This window comes from Thermobia domestica, chromosome 17, assembly GCF_964235325.1.
Source record: "Thermobia domestica chromosome 17, izTheDome1.hap1.1, whole genome shotgun sequence".
NCBI classification, from domain to species: domain Eukaryota; kingdom Metazoa; phylum Arthropoda; class Insecta; order Zygentoma; family Lepismatidae; genus Thermobia; species Thermobia domestica.
Genome location: NC_137470.1, coordinates 104,421,241 through 104,435,708, shown reverse-complemented (window position 1 = coordinate 104,435,708; position 14,468 = coordinate 104,421,241). Strand labels below are relative to the sequence as shown.

At 35.2% G+C, this 14,468-nt stretch overlaps 1 protein-coding gene across 7 annotated transcripts in view; it reads left to right on the top strand.

Annotated features, from left to right (window-relative positions):
* Positions 1 to 10,845, top strand: part of LOC145674276 (BTB/POZ domain-containing protein 8-like) — a 257,841-nt gene extending 246,996 nt beyond the window's left edge. For 6 of the 7 annotated variants that reach the window (XM_081744118.1, XM_081744116.1, XM_081744115.1 and 3 more), the window contains one exon: positions 273 to 316. The gene's annotated coding sequence lies outside the window, so the exon portion shown is untranslated. Of the gene's footprint in view, positions 1 to 272; positions 419 to 5,235; positions 5,380 to 8,341 lie in introns of those variants that run through there. The other variant, XR_014128880.1, reaches the window with a different exon arrangement.
* Positions 10,846 to 14,468: the final 3,623 nt, after the last annotated feature.

The window sequence follows — 14,468 nt, the reverse complement described above, 5'->3', positions numbered from 1 at the left end:
GACATTTGTCTCGTTTAGTAGACTGGAAAGAAATTATATAGTACCCTGCCTGGTGTCTATAAATTAGGTGTGTGATGTCTATAATAACACCACACCATTTCTCAGATAATGAAACCCATGATTTCAATCATTCGTATAATATAAGATCCTTTGATTCGTTTAAAGAAAAATATGATCCTGTAATAATCAATGGTAATAACATTTACTCTTTATACGCATTTATCCGTTCTACAATGAAGGTTAATAATTTACTTTTTTTCTTTTCTTTTCAGGTGGATGCTGATTTCCGTCACACATACCCCGACAAAGAGATACTGTTCTATTCGAGATGGGAGATGAAAGTCCAAAATTAGAAAGAATTTTTGAGAGTACCACATACACAGCTCCAGAAGCAGTGGAACTAGTGCAAGCTTTGTAGGTAAATTATTAATGTTTCCTCCGTAGTTGAAAATACACGTTAATGAAAATAAAATTATATTAATCAGATCATATTGAATATGAGTTGAAGCGTCAAACTAACTAAATGCAAATTATGGGAGTGATCGTTTCGTATATTCACAGGTTAAAACAATTACGTTTTCTCTTCATCCTCTCTGGAATAAGGTTCAATGTATTAAGATGCTGTTAACTACAATTTCATAACACATTCTGAATTATACATACTGTAGAGGTTGGCGCAAAAAGTATTTCAGCATCTAAAGTATATCCCTATTGTAGTCTCCGACGTATAAATGGAGAAAGGCATTGATCAGCACAACAAGGCGGAAACAGGCTGGTACTATGCACGTGATCGACCACTCCCTTACCATCGACAGCCTAGATGGTGTTGATAATTCATTTTTGATGTGGTGATTCATTGACACCATTTCCACATTTGACCTAGCGTGGTGATATATTGAGGTGTTAAGAGCCTTTTTTTACTCACCATGTATATTCGACATCGCTAATTGTTTCTGAGATCCTGCGTTTCAATATTAATGTAATAAGTTATATTTTATCTCTTACCTGCATCAGTTATCCACATTCCACAAAACACAGATAAGGTAACAGCACCAATAGCTGACACTTTAAGGATGCATTTCTAAAGTTAACGCTTTGGTTTTTAAATAAAACAACATAGAAAGATTATGGCTATAATAACTGAAAGGTTTAAGTTTAAGGAAAGGTTTTCAATTTATATGAGACCTTCAGATAAACATGTGTGAGTTACTGAAATTTATGTGGAACATAACCCACTTGTACCAGTTGCTGACACACAGAAAATACTAATGATCCAGTGCCTGACATAGTAATGTACCGAAAGCTGACAGTAAAATGAAATCATTTATTAGTAAGAATAACATCAAATATTCTTTCAAAATATAGGTTAAATAGAAGTAACAGTACTTATAATAGGTAGAATCTGCTCTTTGGGTACTTATTCAAATGTATCCATTTTAAATTCCAAGACATTTCTTACCTTTTGTTAACATGGTATTTCTCAATTTCTTCTATCAGATATGCACCCATCTGGGAATCATATTTAGGTATTAATTTTTCCCAAAATGTCTTCATATGCACACCATAGCTTGTCCTCAAATTTCGGCCAATACCAGCCATATGCAGTCTTCAGCATGACTTTGAAGAAAGCTTCGTTTTGCTCGGTCTTCAAAACCTTTCCTGGAAAATATTCACTTTCATACTGAACAATTACATAATCATTGACGTGAAAATTGCCCTCGGACTCACTTCCACTGGTTGACGACCTTCCCTGATACCAATCGCCACTGTTTCCGTCAGATTCAAGTTGAAGCTCAATGGAGGAGTCGGATGATTCTTCGAAGAAAATGCCACATTTTCTCCTTCGTCGAACTTTTAGTTTTTTCTCTTCCTTGACCTTCGCTAATTCTTTTTGCTTTCTTTATCTCCCTTTTGTCCCTGGATACGTTCCTTTTCCTTTCGCTTATTTTCATGATATTTCTTCCACTCTGCCAAAATAAATCTCTTTCAAATGATGAGAAAATTAGAGTATTTTCCTTTGCTTCCTGTTCTTTGGTAGGAACGTCAGTTTCTGTAGTGTTCGAAGTCCTTGGAATTGAGTCCTTGGAGTTTCACTTCTTTTTTGATGAGTAGAAATTTCAGTTACTTCTGTAATTTGTTCCTGCGTAGGAACGTCAGTTCCTGTAGGTTCTGAAATGCTTGGAATTGATATGTTAGTAGTTTCATCTGTATTTTGATGAGTAGATATTTCTTCCGTAACTTATTCGTTGTCTATTCTGGGTGGAGGATCACATCCGTTACACATTTTCTGCATGCAGCTTTATAGATTTCAACAGAAGGAAAAAAAAATTTATATTATATGTTGCCTAACCACGTGCCATCACCATCGGAGAATTTTTTAACTTTCTCAGTAGCAGTTCATTGTTCTAGGAAACATAAGAATTCATTTATTTGGCCGTGATTCGTTTCCTTATAGAGAGTTCTAGAGTTGTTCCTCCATTCATGAAATTTTGATAGTCTACATTATCAGCGTTGAATGGGTTAAGACCGCATGCTCTGAATAAATTTCGTATTGTAGTTGGTGTAATTGATATTTTCATTGTTTTTCTTTCAAAAGAGAGGCAAACTCTCAGTTTCTCAGCTTTCTACCGTCATGTTCGATGCTCCACTGATGCACACCACATTTCCAGGCGCTCTTTTCTCTGGATGGAAAACTGAAATATCCATTGGTTGAAAAACATGAGTGGAATTCAGATACAAAGCTACAAGTTACCATTGTTATAAAAAAAAAAAAAAAAAAAAAAAAAACTTAGAGGCTCACTGAGATGCGATGCATGACCATCAAGGAAAACCAACACAGGAGTTTTGCTATTTGATTTTTCAAGCCAGGGTTGAAACACATTAGTCATATATTCAAAAAAAAAAAAAAAATATATATATATATATATATCTCCTGTCATCCAACCTGACTCAGACCTACCAATACCCCAATTCTTAGGCACTATATTAACTACAGAAGCTGTTATTCGTTTGTAACTGTATAAAACCATTGGGGGGAGGGGGAAGCCAAAATACCCGATCCACTAGCTATAACCAACGTTATCGTACATTCGTTTTGATCATTGCTTGCATGTGTATATATTTTCTTCTTCCTTACGAATTAACACTATTTCCTTTTGGACATAGAAAGAATGCAGTCTCGTCTGCGTTAAGAATTCTGGATGGATCTTAAGGTGCCTGGATAAAATACTGTTGGCTGTTCCAACAAGTTCACACACCTCGGGTAATCCAATTTTCCAACAAGAGGAGGAAGTAACACTATCTATCTCTGTTCTAAACAATGGGGCCGCGATGGCCCAGTGGTAGAGCGTTCACCTCTGGTGCTTGGGGTCCAGGGTTCGATCCCAGCCCCCGCGAAGTGAACTTTGTGGTGGACAAACAAAGTGTGCGTGGGTTTTCTCGGGGTTCTCCCGTTTCCTCCCACTTTCTTCATTCCACCATTTCATTCATTACTCTTCATCACCGTCTCCTTTAGCCTCACCGGCATAACCGTGGGACGTAAAACTCAAAGATTTCATTTCATTTTTCTGTTCTAAACAATGAAAAGTTAAGAAAAGCAGGTCATGAATTTTTTGTCTTAAACATGTTTAGAACAACTACAAAATACTTTTTTCTGTAAAATAACGATGTTTGCCTCATTGCGTTGCTCAAATTCAATGAATTTTTTTCGTCAGGTCTTGGTACAAAACAATATTTTATTGCTCCAATAAGTGATAACCCCTGTCAGCTTTTGGACCGATGCATCTAAATTTAGTGAAATTGATAACAGAAGACAAGTGTTACTTTCTCGTGTAAATTATGTATGAAATTCATAATTTAATGTCGTTATGCTGTTTACCAATTCCTGACATGCAGTGTCAGCTACTGGAAAATCCTACACAAAATCACACCAATACCTGACACCCCCTTCCTGAAGTTTTAGAGTATGAATTTTAACAAAATTTTCCTCCAGAGATTCACTACCCTGTTTCACCAACACTATACATATTCAACATACTACTGAACTAGAAACAAATAATTAATTAACATAAAAATAACGACGTAAGTAGGCTTACCGTATTTTTCAAGAATTCTTCTCACTTCTGTTATTTTCTGATAGCACGTAATTCAACTTTGGCACACTTCTATCAGTTGGGGCGCAAATTAACCACGATTAAGCAAAATGTTGCCAAACCACCAAGAAAGGTGTGTGCGTTCATAAATCTGTTAATGATCACAAATAATCTTATAATGTTCAATTTAAGATAAAAGTGTCAGCTTTTGGAGCAGTGTCAGCCATTGGTGCACTTACCTTACTTACAAAAAAAAAAAAAAAAGAAAAAAAAAAGACTTATTTCTTAATATCACACCACAAGTAATGAAGAGCTTTAAATCATATAACCTAACCCCTGCTTTATACACCCATAAAAACTTTGAAAAATCTTTCATAGGGTACTAAAGGTATTTGTTTCAAATGATCTAAGATCTTATATTTATGAAATCTCTTGTAACTATTTGCATGTTACATTTAGATGATGTGTTCGTCATATGTTACAATCATGGACATGGAAGGAATGCAATTAAGGGTCTTCAACACTTGCAAAATTAACTACAGAAATTTTAGTTATTCTGCAATATTTTCAACATGAATAAAAGTAACTGAAAGGAAAAAACACAGAGCACTAGACAATATTACTGTGATAACGTTATCACGACTCATCTATCTGCTTTCGCTGTGCAGGTATTTATAAACCCGCAAATAAATGCAAAATCGATAAACAGCTGCAAAGTGAAAGCAGATAGTTGAGTCGTGATAACGTTACTACATACAAAATAACAACGTGTAGTGCACTGTGTTTTTGCTTTTCGATTAATTTTATTTGTGTTGAAGATATTACAGAAAAACTGTAAAATTGGCAGTAACGTCACGGGTGTTGAAGACCCTTAATGAAGAAATGTCGGCGTACGATCTTGATAATGTGTCTACAACACGGCTCTCCAGTCTATTAATTCGATTCCTATTATTTCTTGGGTTGTTTTTATTTTTATTTTTCTTACTAATGTTTTAACCTCCGTGAGCAAGAATCCAGGGGAGAGCCGGTAAGAAATATTTGGGAGTTGCCTGGAAGAGTAAGTAGTAACATGATTAGAACTCCTGCGAGTGTCGTTAGAACGTCTGAAATATATTTTAATATGGCATGCTTGTATCTTTTACAGGATCCAGAACACTACTATTACTTATGCCACTGGGCAGATATTTTCCACCTGTTCTGACGTCTATGAACCGAAAAGACAAAAAAAAGTGGCGTGTGGAAACCGTCAAAGATACAGTCGCAGCAGGCCTTCATTTTTCATGTAAAGGTATGTAAATACAAAAGTATGGATAAATCGGAGTGACCACTTTCCCTAATAATAATAAGTAGGGTCAGGTGGTTTTGTTTTGAGATACAAAAATCTTTTGCCATAACTGCTGTATTATTAATGCTAGGAAGACAAACAAACGTCAGAATATAGTGAACAGAGGATTCTATTAGATTCCACCATTTTAAGGTCTTAATTCTGAAGGTTCTGCATTAAAAAAATAAAAATAGTGTATCATAGCCCCGCATTTGGCGCTATTATGAAACAATGATGGGGCTATAACGGACCATGCTTATCACTCTAGCCCAGGCGATCATACGAATGTGTGTTGGCTCCTGTAAGACAGTCGCAGACATTCTCTTAAAGAAAAACCAAGTTTTGTGACTCTGTGATGGATAGTTTTTATTTACAGTATTTATTCAAAATCAGTACTACGACAGTTCAGAAAATAATGGAAACTTTTAATTACATCCAGTTTTTGAAACTTTTTTAAATATGTCGTTCTGTTTCACTAAGAATTTATCTTACAGTGGTTTCTTTGTTGTTGCCAAGTTTCTAAGTTTAAAAATGAAAATTAAGCTAATAAGCACTCAAAGCTTTAAAGGATCTTCTACATATTATTGATGACACGTAAATCAATTTTTTTATATTATGGTTTTCTTTATCTCAAAATGATGCACTTTTGATCCCATATAATAATAAAAGTAAAATATTTAACTTGAATAATTATTTTCTCAGCATTGAACAAAATAAACAGTATACTTCGTTTACCATATGTAACACAATATTTTTGCTGTTTAATGAAAAACATTTTGTTGTGAACCATTTCCTAAAAGCAGGAAAGTACAAGTAGAATTAATGTGTTACGTATACATACAAAGTAAAGTAGTGTATTTCAAGGGTCGTAAAAGCCGTCTTACAAGAGCCCCAGATGTTGGCCCATAATAGCCCCATGCATTTTACAGCTCCTGCTTCTCCACACACTCTTGATACGTTGAATTTTGTGGTGATTCTGTTACTCCATAAAGTCCACTACCGGCTAATATTGTGAATTTTGGATTACCATTATAGTTCAACAGCTTTAATAAAAGTTTTAGAGTTTCTGACAGAAAATAAAAGTTTTTTTGTTACAGAAATGGAAGGATTTGGGAAGAAGGTTTTTTTCTTTTTTTTTTTTTTTACCGTTAGTTTGTGTTCAAGAGTGTTTTTCATATATGGATTCAATAGATCACTCAATGGAATAATATTTAGTAATTTTTAGAGATAACCCGCGTACATAGTTTGAATTCTTTACGACTGTACATTCTGTAGAGCGTGTCAACATAATCCCACCTGACCCTATGAATTATGTTTCCTACTTTATGAGGGTTTTTTTTTTTTAATTGATACGCGAACAAATTATAGATTGTTGTGTTTTATGAAAGAAAGCAACAGATGTAATGAGACAGAGAGGTTCAACGTTTCGGAAATATTTTTTTGCATTCATTGTTATATATATGTAGAAACGGACATTGGAGACATTAATTTCGACTCAAAAAGTAATTTCTCTTAAATCCAAGGGTTCTTTTTTTCTTAAACATATCCCATTGTGGAACGATAACGCCATATCTTTTTAATATGTGTACTTCATTTCCTGGAATGAAAACTGCGCTCTTGATCAAAGCAAGTCGGAAAATAGGGGAAAGGATGCTCACAAGTATTTCAATCATATTCGTGTTTATAAAATTAGGAATAAAAAATAAAATTCTCACCAAATTTCAAGCATCGGCTGAAAACTTACAAAGGATAATGTGCTTAATAATGTAAGCTTTTTCTTAAACTTTCTTTTTTGGGGGGAGGGGGATATTTAAAGTTCCTGTGCAGCGTGGTGAATGAATGGCTGCACTATTTCTCGCTTATTTGAAAGCCAATTTGATTACGAGGGAAAAAATAAACACTCTATCTCAATTACAAAGGAAGTTCATAGACGTGTTTCCGAATGATCTCGAACTCAAAAATGGCAATCACAACTGTTTACGCAAATGTAGGTAAACTGTCAAAATTAATAACCCGAGATTCAGTGCACCGATTGTGAGACAATTTGCAGTTTTGAAATTAGCATACACATTTGTACTAACTGAAATGTTTATGCGGTCTTTGGATAGTCAGGCTCAGGACATTGACTGGACTTACATAAAATTATATAAGTACAAAATGCTATCAATTATGATCATCACAATGACAAACACAAGATATAGTTTAGTACTCACCGCACACTCTATGAAAGTAACATTTTCATTGAACAACTGCGTCATTATCAGGTTGAAAAGTATAAAGAAGGTGAAACAACGGTAAAAAATCATGCGGAATGTTGAAAATATAAAAGGAAATTGAAAAGAACTGCATTGCTCCGTGTTACAGAACACAGTGTATAGACAGCCTGTGTTCTGTAAGCTGGAGTAGTGGAGTTGTTTTTTTTTTTTTTTATCCTTTTCGCATTTCCATATGATTTTCAGTTATTTCACCTTTTTTTCAGATTTTTTAAAAGCCAATAATGGAATGTTATTCCCTGAAAATATTACTTACATTCTCATGGAGAATATGGGCAGTATAAAGTATAACTCTTTCCCTTGTGTTCATCATTGGGACATGAAATTATTCAATATTGGCTTAATGATATTTAATTATATAGGTTTGAAATATAGTATATGTAAATTTATATGAAGTAAGAGGAACATGCGGAAAATTTGAAATGCTTATGAGTGTACAATGTCCTACAAGAACAATGCAAAAATATTTGAACTGATGTAAAATGTTTTCTTAAGTGAAATAATTATTATTATTATTATTATTATTATTTTTTTTTTTTTTTTTTTTTTTTTTGTCTACAACTAAAGTGACAGATTATGCACATTAAGATATATGACTACTATCTGCAATTTTACGCTGATTACTAATAACATTCATATATTTATAATTTCAGGAAGGTTCGGATCTCCTTTCAGATCTTGAGACACACCATTTGAAAATGATAAGATTAGGAGGTACTGTGCAGCCCTAACCAATTGTAGTTGCGCCTAATGTGTTGGAACCAGAGCATTTTTATGTGAGCATAGAAGGAAATATCTACAAAGTGGAAAGTGCACTCAAGGCGGTAGATATATGCTTCAAAACATTTCACGTCTTGAATGGAAAGTACCCACAGGAGAGCCAGCAGGCGTGGACTTTTATACAACATCATATGTATGGAATAGAAACTGTGTGGGATAAGAGGTTCACACCTATAAGTAGCCTCATTTCCACGTTAAACACCTTAGAGAACTAAGTACTTCGTGTTGTTCACTAATATGCGTTGAAAGCAAATATGAAGTATTCACATGAAGAACTCTTGCAGTTACTATCACTGTAATTTCCCTTAAAAGGATATAAATCTGAATAGGTGTTGGTTTATTCAGGTGGCCTAAGGTACTTGCTAAAACTGCTATTCTTGCGTTTAAATTGGACAATGTGAAAATACGTATTTCGTTGATAAAATAGTCTAGAATATGACACAATCGTAATTGCAAACACCTTCAAGAAGGTCATGCATTATATCTACACAGTAATTTTTTGGCACATGGAGGTTACGTAATATATTCCAAACACTATCCTCTTTTATCCCAGTCTGTTGTGTGTCATCCCTAAGGTTTTGCATGTAATTCACTTTATTTCGTAAAATGTCGCAGTTTTCGATTTCTTGTTTCTGAACGATAGGTTTAGGTGACACAAGAAAAGAATCGTAATGTAAAATGTATAAAATATTTACTTCTATATTCTTCTTTCATATGACAGCTTTCAAAAATTACGAATAGTAAAGTTAATTTTCTCTTTGTGAAATGATTTTTTTTTTTTTTTTTTCACATTGCTACAATTAGTCAAGTAAATTGTATACTAATATATTTTTTGTTATAAAATATGTAACTACATGTGCTATAACCGTTTACTTGTATTTAAATTTTGACATTCCCTTCTGATAATACGTGTATCATGTACTGGCTATAAGTAAATGTCTGACACTTAAAAAGGTTTCAAAGCTGGTGTTACATCTGAAGAGAATGAACGGGAAAACGAAACACACTAGAACCTTCTTTCAGTATTGCATAGAAGGTAAGAAAAGCAATTTTGTGTCTTATGAAATGTTCGTAAATACGGTTCTCAATAATCGCTTAAGAGGGAACATTTGCTTAGAGCCATCTTCACGTTTAAACCGCGTTTCCTAAAGATCTCGTTTAGGGTGTTCTATATGACAACAAATTGAATTCCTTAGCGTCTTGACAATACTGAAACAAATTCCAGTGTGAGTACCATTACTCTGCAAATATTTTCGGAGATATAAGACTGACATGGCGGGCCTCGACCAACTTCGAAATTAAGTATTTCTGAACTTTTTTAAAGGTCTGTACAATAATATTCTTAGGAGTCATGCACTATTTACAAATGAAGATTAATATGTTTCGGTAATGAATAATGAACGAGTGGTGTAATATTTTACAGTGTAACTCGTATTTGTATATTATACAATAATGTTGTTTCATGTACTTGGCCACACTATGCTACATTGTATAGCTTGCATGCAGTATATTATTGATATATATAAATTCTTGGTTAGATAATTGTCTTTCTTTTAAACGTATATATATGAGGAGCTTGTTTTCACACACCGCTTTTTTGTAATTTTACACAAGACACGACAAATTGATCTAGCAATAGTTCTTGATTGAATGAAACATGTTTCAGTGGTATATGTTATGAATAGTAATATATAATAGCATGCTCAAGTGTAAAATTAGCACCAAAACAGAAAATTGCCACAAAATTACTTAAGTGGTGTTTGGATACAAGCTTTATATATAGAGATCTTTGTTTCTTTACCATTCTATGCTGGACCACTCTAATATATATTCGTCATTGGTACATGTTTCTGTTTGTAATATTCAGCGCAATAGAAGATATTCTCTCATGTGAAACCGTGAAATGTCTCTTGTACAGTGTTCCTCACATAATTGATTTTGAGTTTTAATATCCCTTTCAACAGCGAGGCTGTATAAGACGTGAACCTCCTGCTTAACTTGGGATCCGAGCCACATGAGCTCCTGGTGATGTTCACATAAGATCAAGATTAAATTTTATTTGGTATTTTTCACAGATACGCTAGATTTTGTACATACAGGCGTGGAAAAGTTGAACGAGTGAATTCCAGTTTCCATTTTTATATTGGATGCATTCACTCTCTATGGAATATTGTATAGTCCCATGTACCACTATATTGTTCTGTGTACTATATGGCTAGCTCAATGAAGCAGTACCTGCTTAACTGAAGGTCTATAATTTACCTGAAACAGACACCATTTTAAAATGGTTAATTGTTTTAAATTAATTTCCAGGAAAGAACTGTCTTGCAACAAGTGCTCGGGAAACTTCTATAATTGAACGCACAAAGTATCGGAAGTGAACTTCAACAATAAAATAATTTATTTTACACCAGAAAATGTTTATTTTATATAAGACATTTTGAAACATTTATTTTGTAAAACATGAAATATATCTGTTTTAAATTAATATATTTGGTATTCATATTTGGCGAATGTTACTGAGGCTTCTGAGATGACTCGATCAGCAATTGTTCGTTTGCCTTCCTGTATGACACACACTACAGGATGCAATTTTCGATTTTCTAAGTTGAAATATTCAAGGTACAAGCACGAGACACTATATTTCCTGTATGGCGGCAATCCAACGTAAAATTACAAAATGGCGGCAATTTTTTTCGCAATACCTGGTATCCACGCTACAAAGCGAAATTTTCGATCTCTTAACTTAAAATTTACGGAATAGAAATACGAGTCATTCTAAATTTGCTGTATATAATTTCTCGGCGATCCAATATAAAATTTTAAAATGGCAACCATTTTTTCAAAACAGCAGTGAATAGAAAATAGTTGAAATTGTGACAATGACAATCTTGAAATATAAATCACATTTAACACTTTTCCCCAGATATATTAAAATATTTCGAAAAAAAAACAACCCCCCTCAAAAAAAAAAAAAAAAAAAAATATGAGTCCAGGTGAGTTGGGTTTTTTCAAACCCTGACCTTACAGCTACAATAAATTTGTATGTAAAGAAAATAACGAATGTACAGGTACAACAGTGTGTTTTCTATAGCCTTTGTACACGCTGCTATTTTCATCTCAGAGCAATATTAGATTTATGTGTGTAATGGTCATTATTTTTCTTTTAAACTTTCGTTGAAAAATTGCGTTTCGGAAATCAGTTATTTTTATAAAAGAAATAAGATGGACCAGTACTTAAACAGAAGTGGAAATAAAGTTTCTCTACCTCTGGTAGTGTTGTACTTCTGAACTTGTCGAGTTATACGAATGATGACGCAACGGTAGAGCGCTCGGGACAAGATGTACATGACCCGATCTTAGATAATCTTTCGAAACACGTATCCACTTGCCGACGTAACGGGTTGGATGGTGTAAGAATGAGTTTTCGCATGATAGCTCCGCACTGAACTTGTCACCGACTTCTCTCCCTTGAAATGCAGACTTCACGATAAGTGAAGTTCCTTCCATATACCACTTTGATCGGTATTACAAAACTGTGTACGTTCCATGGTGTTCATTAAGGACATTACCTCCTTGTAAAACTCTTCACATCTTTCGTGCAGGTCACCATCTGTATTCCAAGCGTTAGTGGTTACACATTTTGTTATTAGCCGTGAGCCAAAATGGTGTCTATGCTTAAACCGTGCAACCCAGCCATGGATAGATCCAGTGAATCGGGTTAGTCCTATTTCTCGGGCTTTTTCCAAACCCCATGCACGGATATCGATGTCGTGAACATTAGCGCCTAGAACATTTCTCGCTAACCTTACATTTTCAGCTACATTATTGTCAAGTACGTGCAATTTTAAGCGCTGGCCTGCCTCCCTTCTCTCTACCACGTGACGTAAGTATGTCTTGCACCATACGATATTGTTTCTGTACTATATTGAAGCTTAATAGTTTAGGTTTCCCAGAATACTGGAATGCAGTTATCTCGTTTGCCTTTTCAGAAGATATATCAGCTCACTTCTTCCTCTTCAGTAGACTTGGCGCATAAGCAGTCTTCCATCACTTCGTAATAGCTCTTCGTCACTATCAAGTTCTGGATCTTCACAATCCGACAAATCTTCAGCATATTCATATTCTTCAGTATAGTCTGTTGTATTTTCGTTTTATAAATTATTACCATTAGTCCAGGAAATCTAGAGCAATTTTACCCTCAACCTGGGCAAAATTGCAACCCAAGCTTTTTAAACAGTTTTCGATTCAGGAATTACTACTGAATAACATATTCAAAATCCGACAAAATCGGACCACGGGAACACCCCCAAAAACGGTTTCAAAATGGCGGACTATGGTTTTTCGAAAACATCGTAGACCTTTACGTTGGCGGCTCTAGTAGCCTTCCTAATTGACACAGAGACATGAATGATACCTCGTTGGAACGCTCATAGACCACAAATTCCAACGAAGTGACTTTTTTACCCATCATGCCCAACCCGTAGAAGAAGAAGAAAAAGAAAGGAAGAAAGTCGATGTTTTGTTTTTTTAAATTGATATTTTTGGACGCTGGCAACACTGTACGTCCTCATACGCCGGCAGAAAAATTCCCACGCATAGATCAGACATTGGTAACAATAATATAAAAAAGATGAAGTACGTAGATTCAACAGTAAGGGAGATAAAAATTCGGAACCGCGGACCAAGGAGGGTCACTCTGTATATTTTTTACTGTGGTCAAACTTCTGTTTCTTAGATCTAGCATCCTCCCTAATTGTCACAGAGACATGAAGAATACCGCGTTTTAAATCTTATGGAACCCCCTTGACAGCGACGTATCGTTTGTGCTCCCTGTGCCCAACCTGTAGAAAAAGAAGAAGAAGAAACCTTGAAAAAATTGGGAAAATCTACAGTTTTACCTTTCTTGGGCTCTGGCAACCTTGATAATCGTTGGGTACAGGGGGGCACAAACGATACATCGTTGGAAAGGGGGTTCCATAAGCTTTTCTACATATCATAGTCTTGCATGAACCTTGGCACTGCAGAACCAAGCCTAATTCCCTTACACGTTTTTGTATCATCTGCAGAAGCTTAGATCCTAACGATAACCCCATCACACTTCAAGAAAAGGGAGCTGAAGGAGTGAACAATGCCAGTAAGGCTCGCGGTACTAACATTCTCGCCGCTGCAGGTATGGTGGTCCATGTCTCTTGTCGCAAACGTTACATTGATAAAAAAAAAAAAAAGATATTGCGATTGCCCTAAAAAGAAAAACGTAATCGCCGATTCAAAAACCAGTTACTCGCTCCTCGGATGGGTTCTTCAACAGCAACAGTGACTGCCTGTTTTGCGGTACGCCGTCTTATTTGATGACCGTCACGTGTTGAAATCAGAAAATGTGTTAGTGAAAACACAAGCATTACTACACATTAAAGTTTTGGAATGAACGAAACGAACCTGGTCACAAACTGACCGAGGTCAAATTGAGTACTTCTCATCTAATCTTCATGCAGCAGATTGTGTCTATCACAGATCATGTAGTATCAACTTTCGAACAGGTAAAGCAATTCCTCAACAATACTGAACCAATAATCAGTCAGCGTCAAAAAAATTCCGGGCTGGCCGACCTACAAATGATGAGAGAATCAGAGCATTTCAGCGCATCTGTAGTTATTTGGAAGAGCACGATGATGAGCAACTAACTGTGGGAGAACTTGCTACAAAAATGGGCACATTTCTTGAAGGGACTGATCACATTGCATATGACAGACGCATGAAGTGTCAACGAATGGAGTACGTCGGTGAAAAAATTATAATTTCTAATGACAGTGGAAAAAACAACTTCATTACAGAAGCTGCCGAGAAACTGCCAATCACATTCTACCGGCATATCGTGATTTACAACGAGAGTTTGATGAAGAAAAGAGTAGTAGTGGTCCCGTTATGGCCGAATGACTCATCCTCACTCTCTTTTACGACCGGGATTTTTGAACTTCGTTCCCTTTTATGGCTAAGATG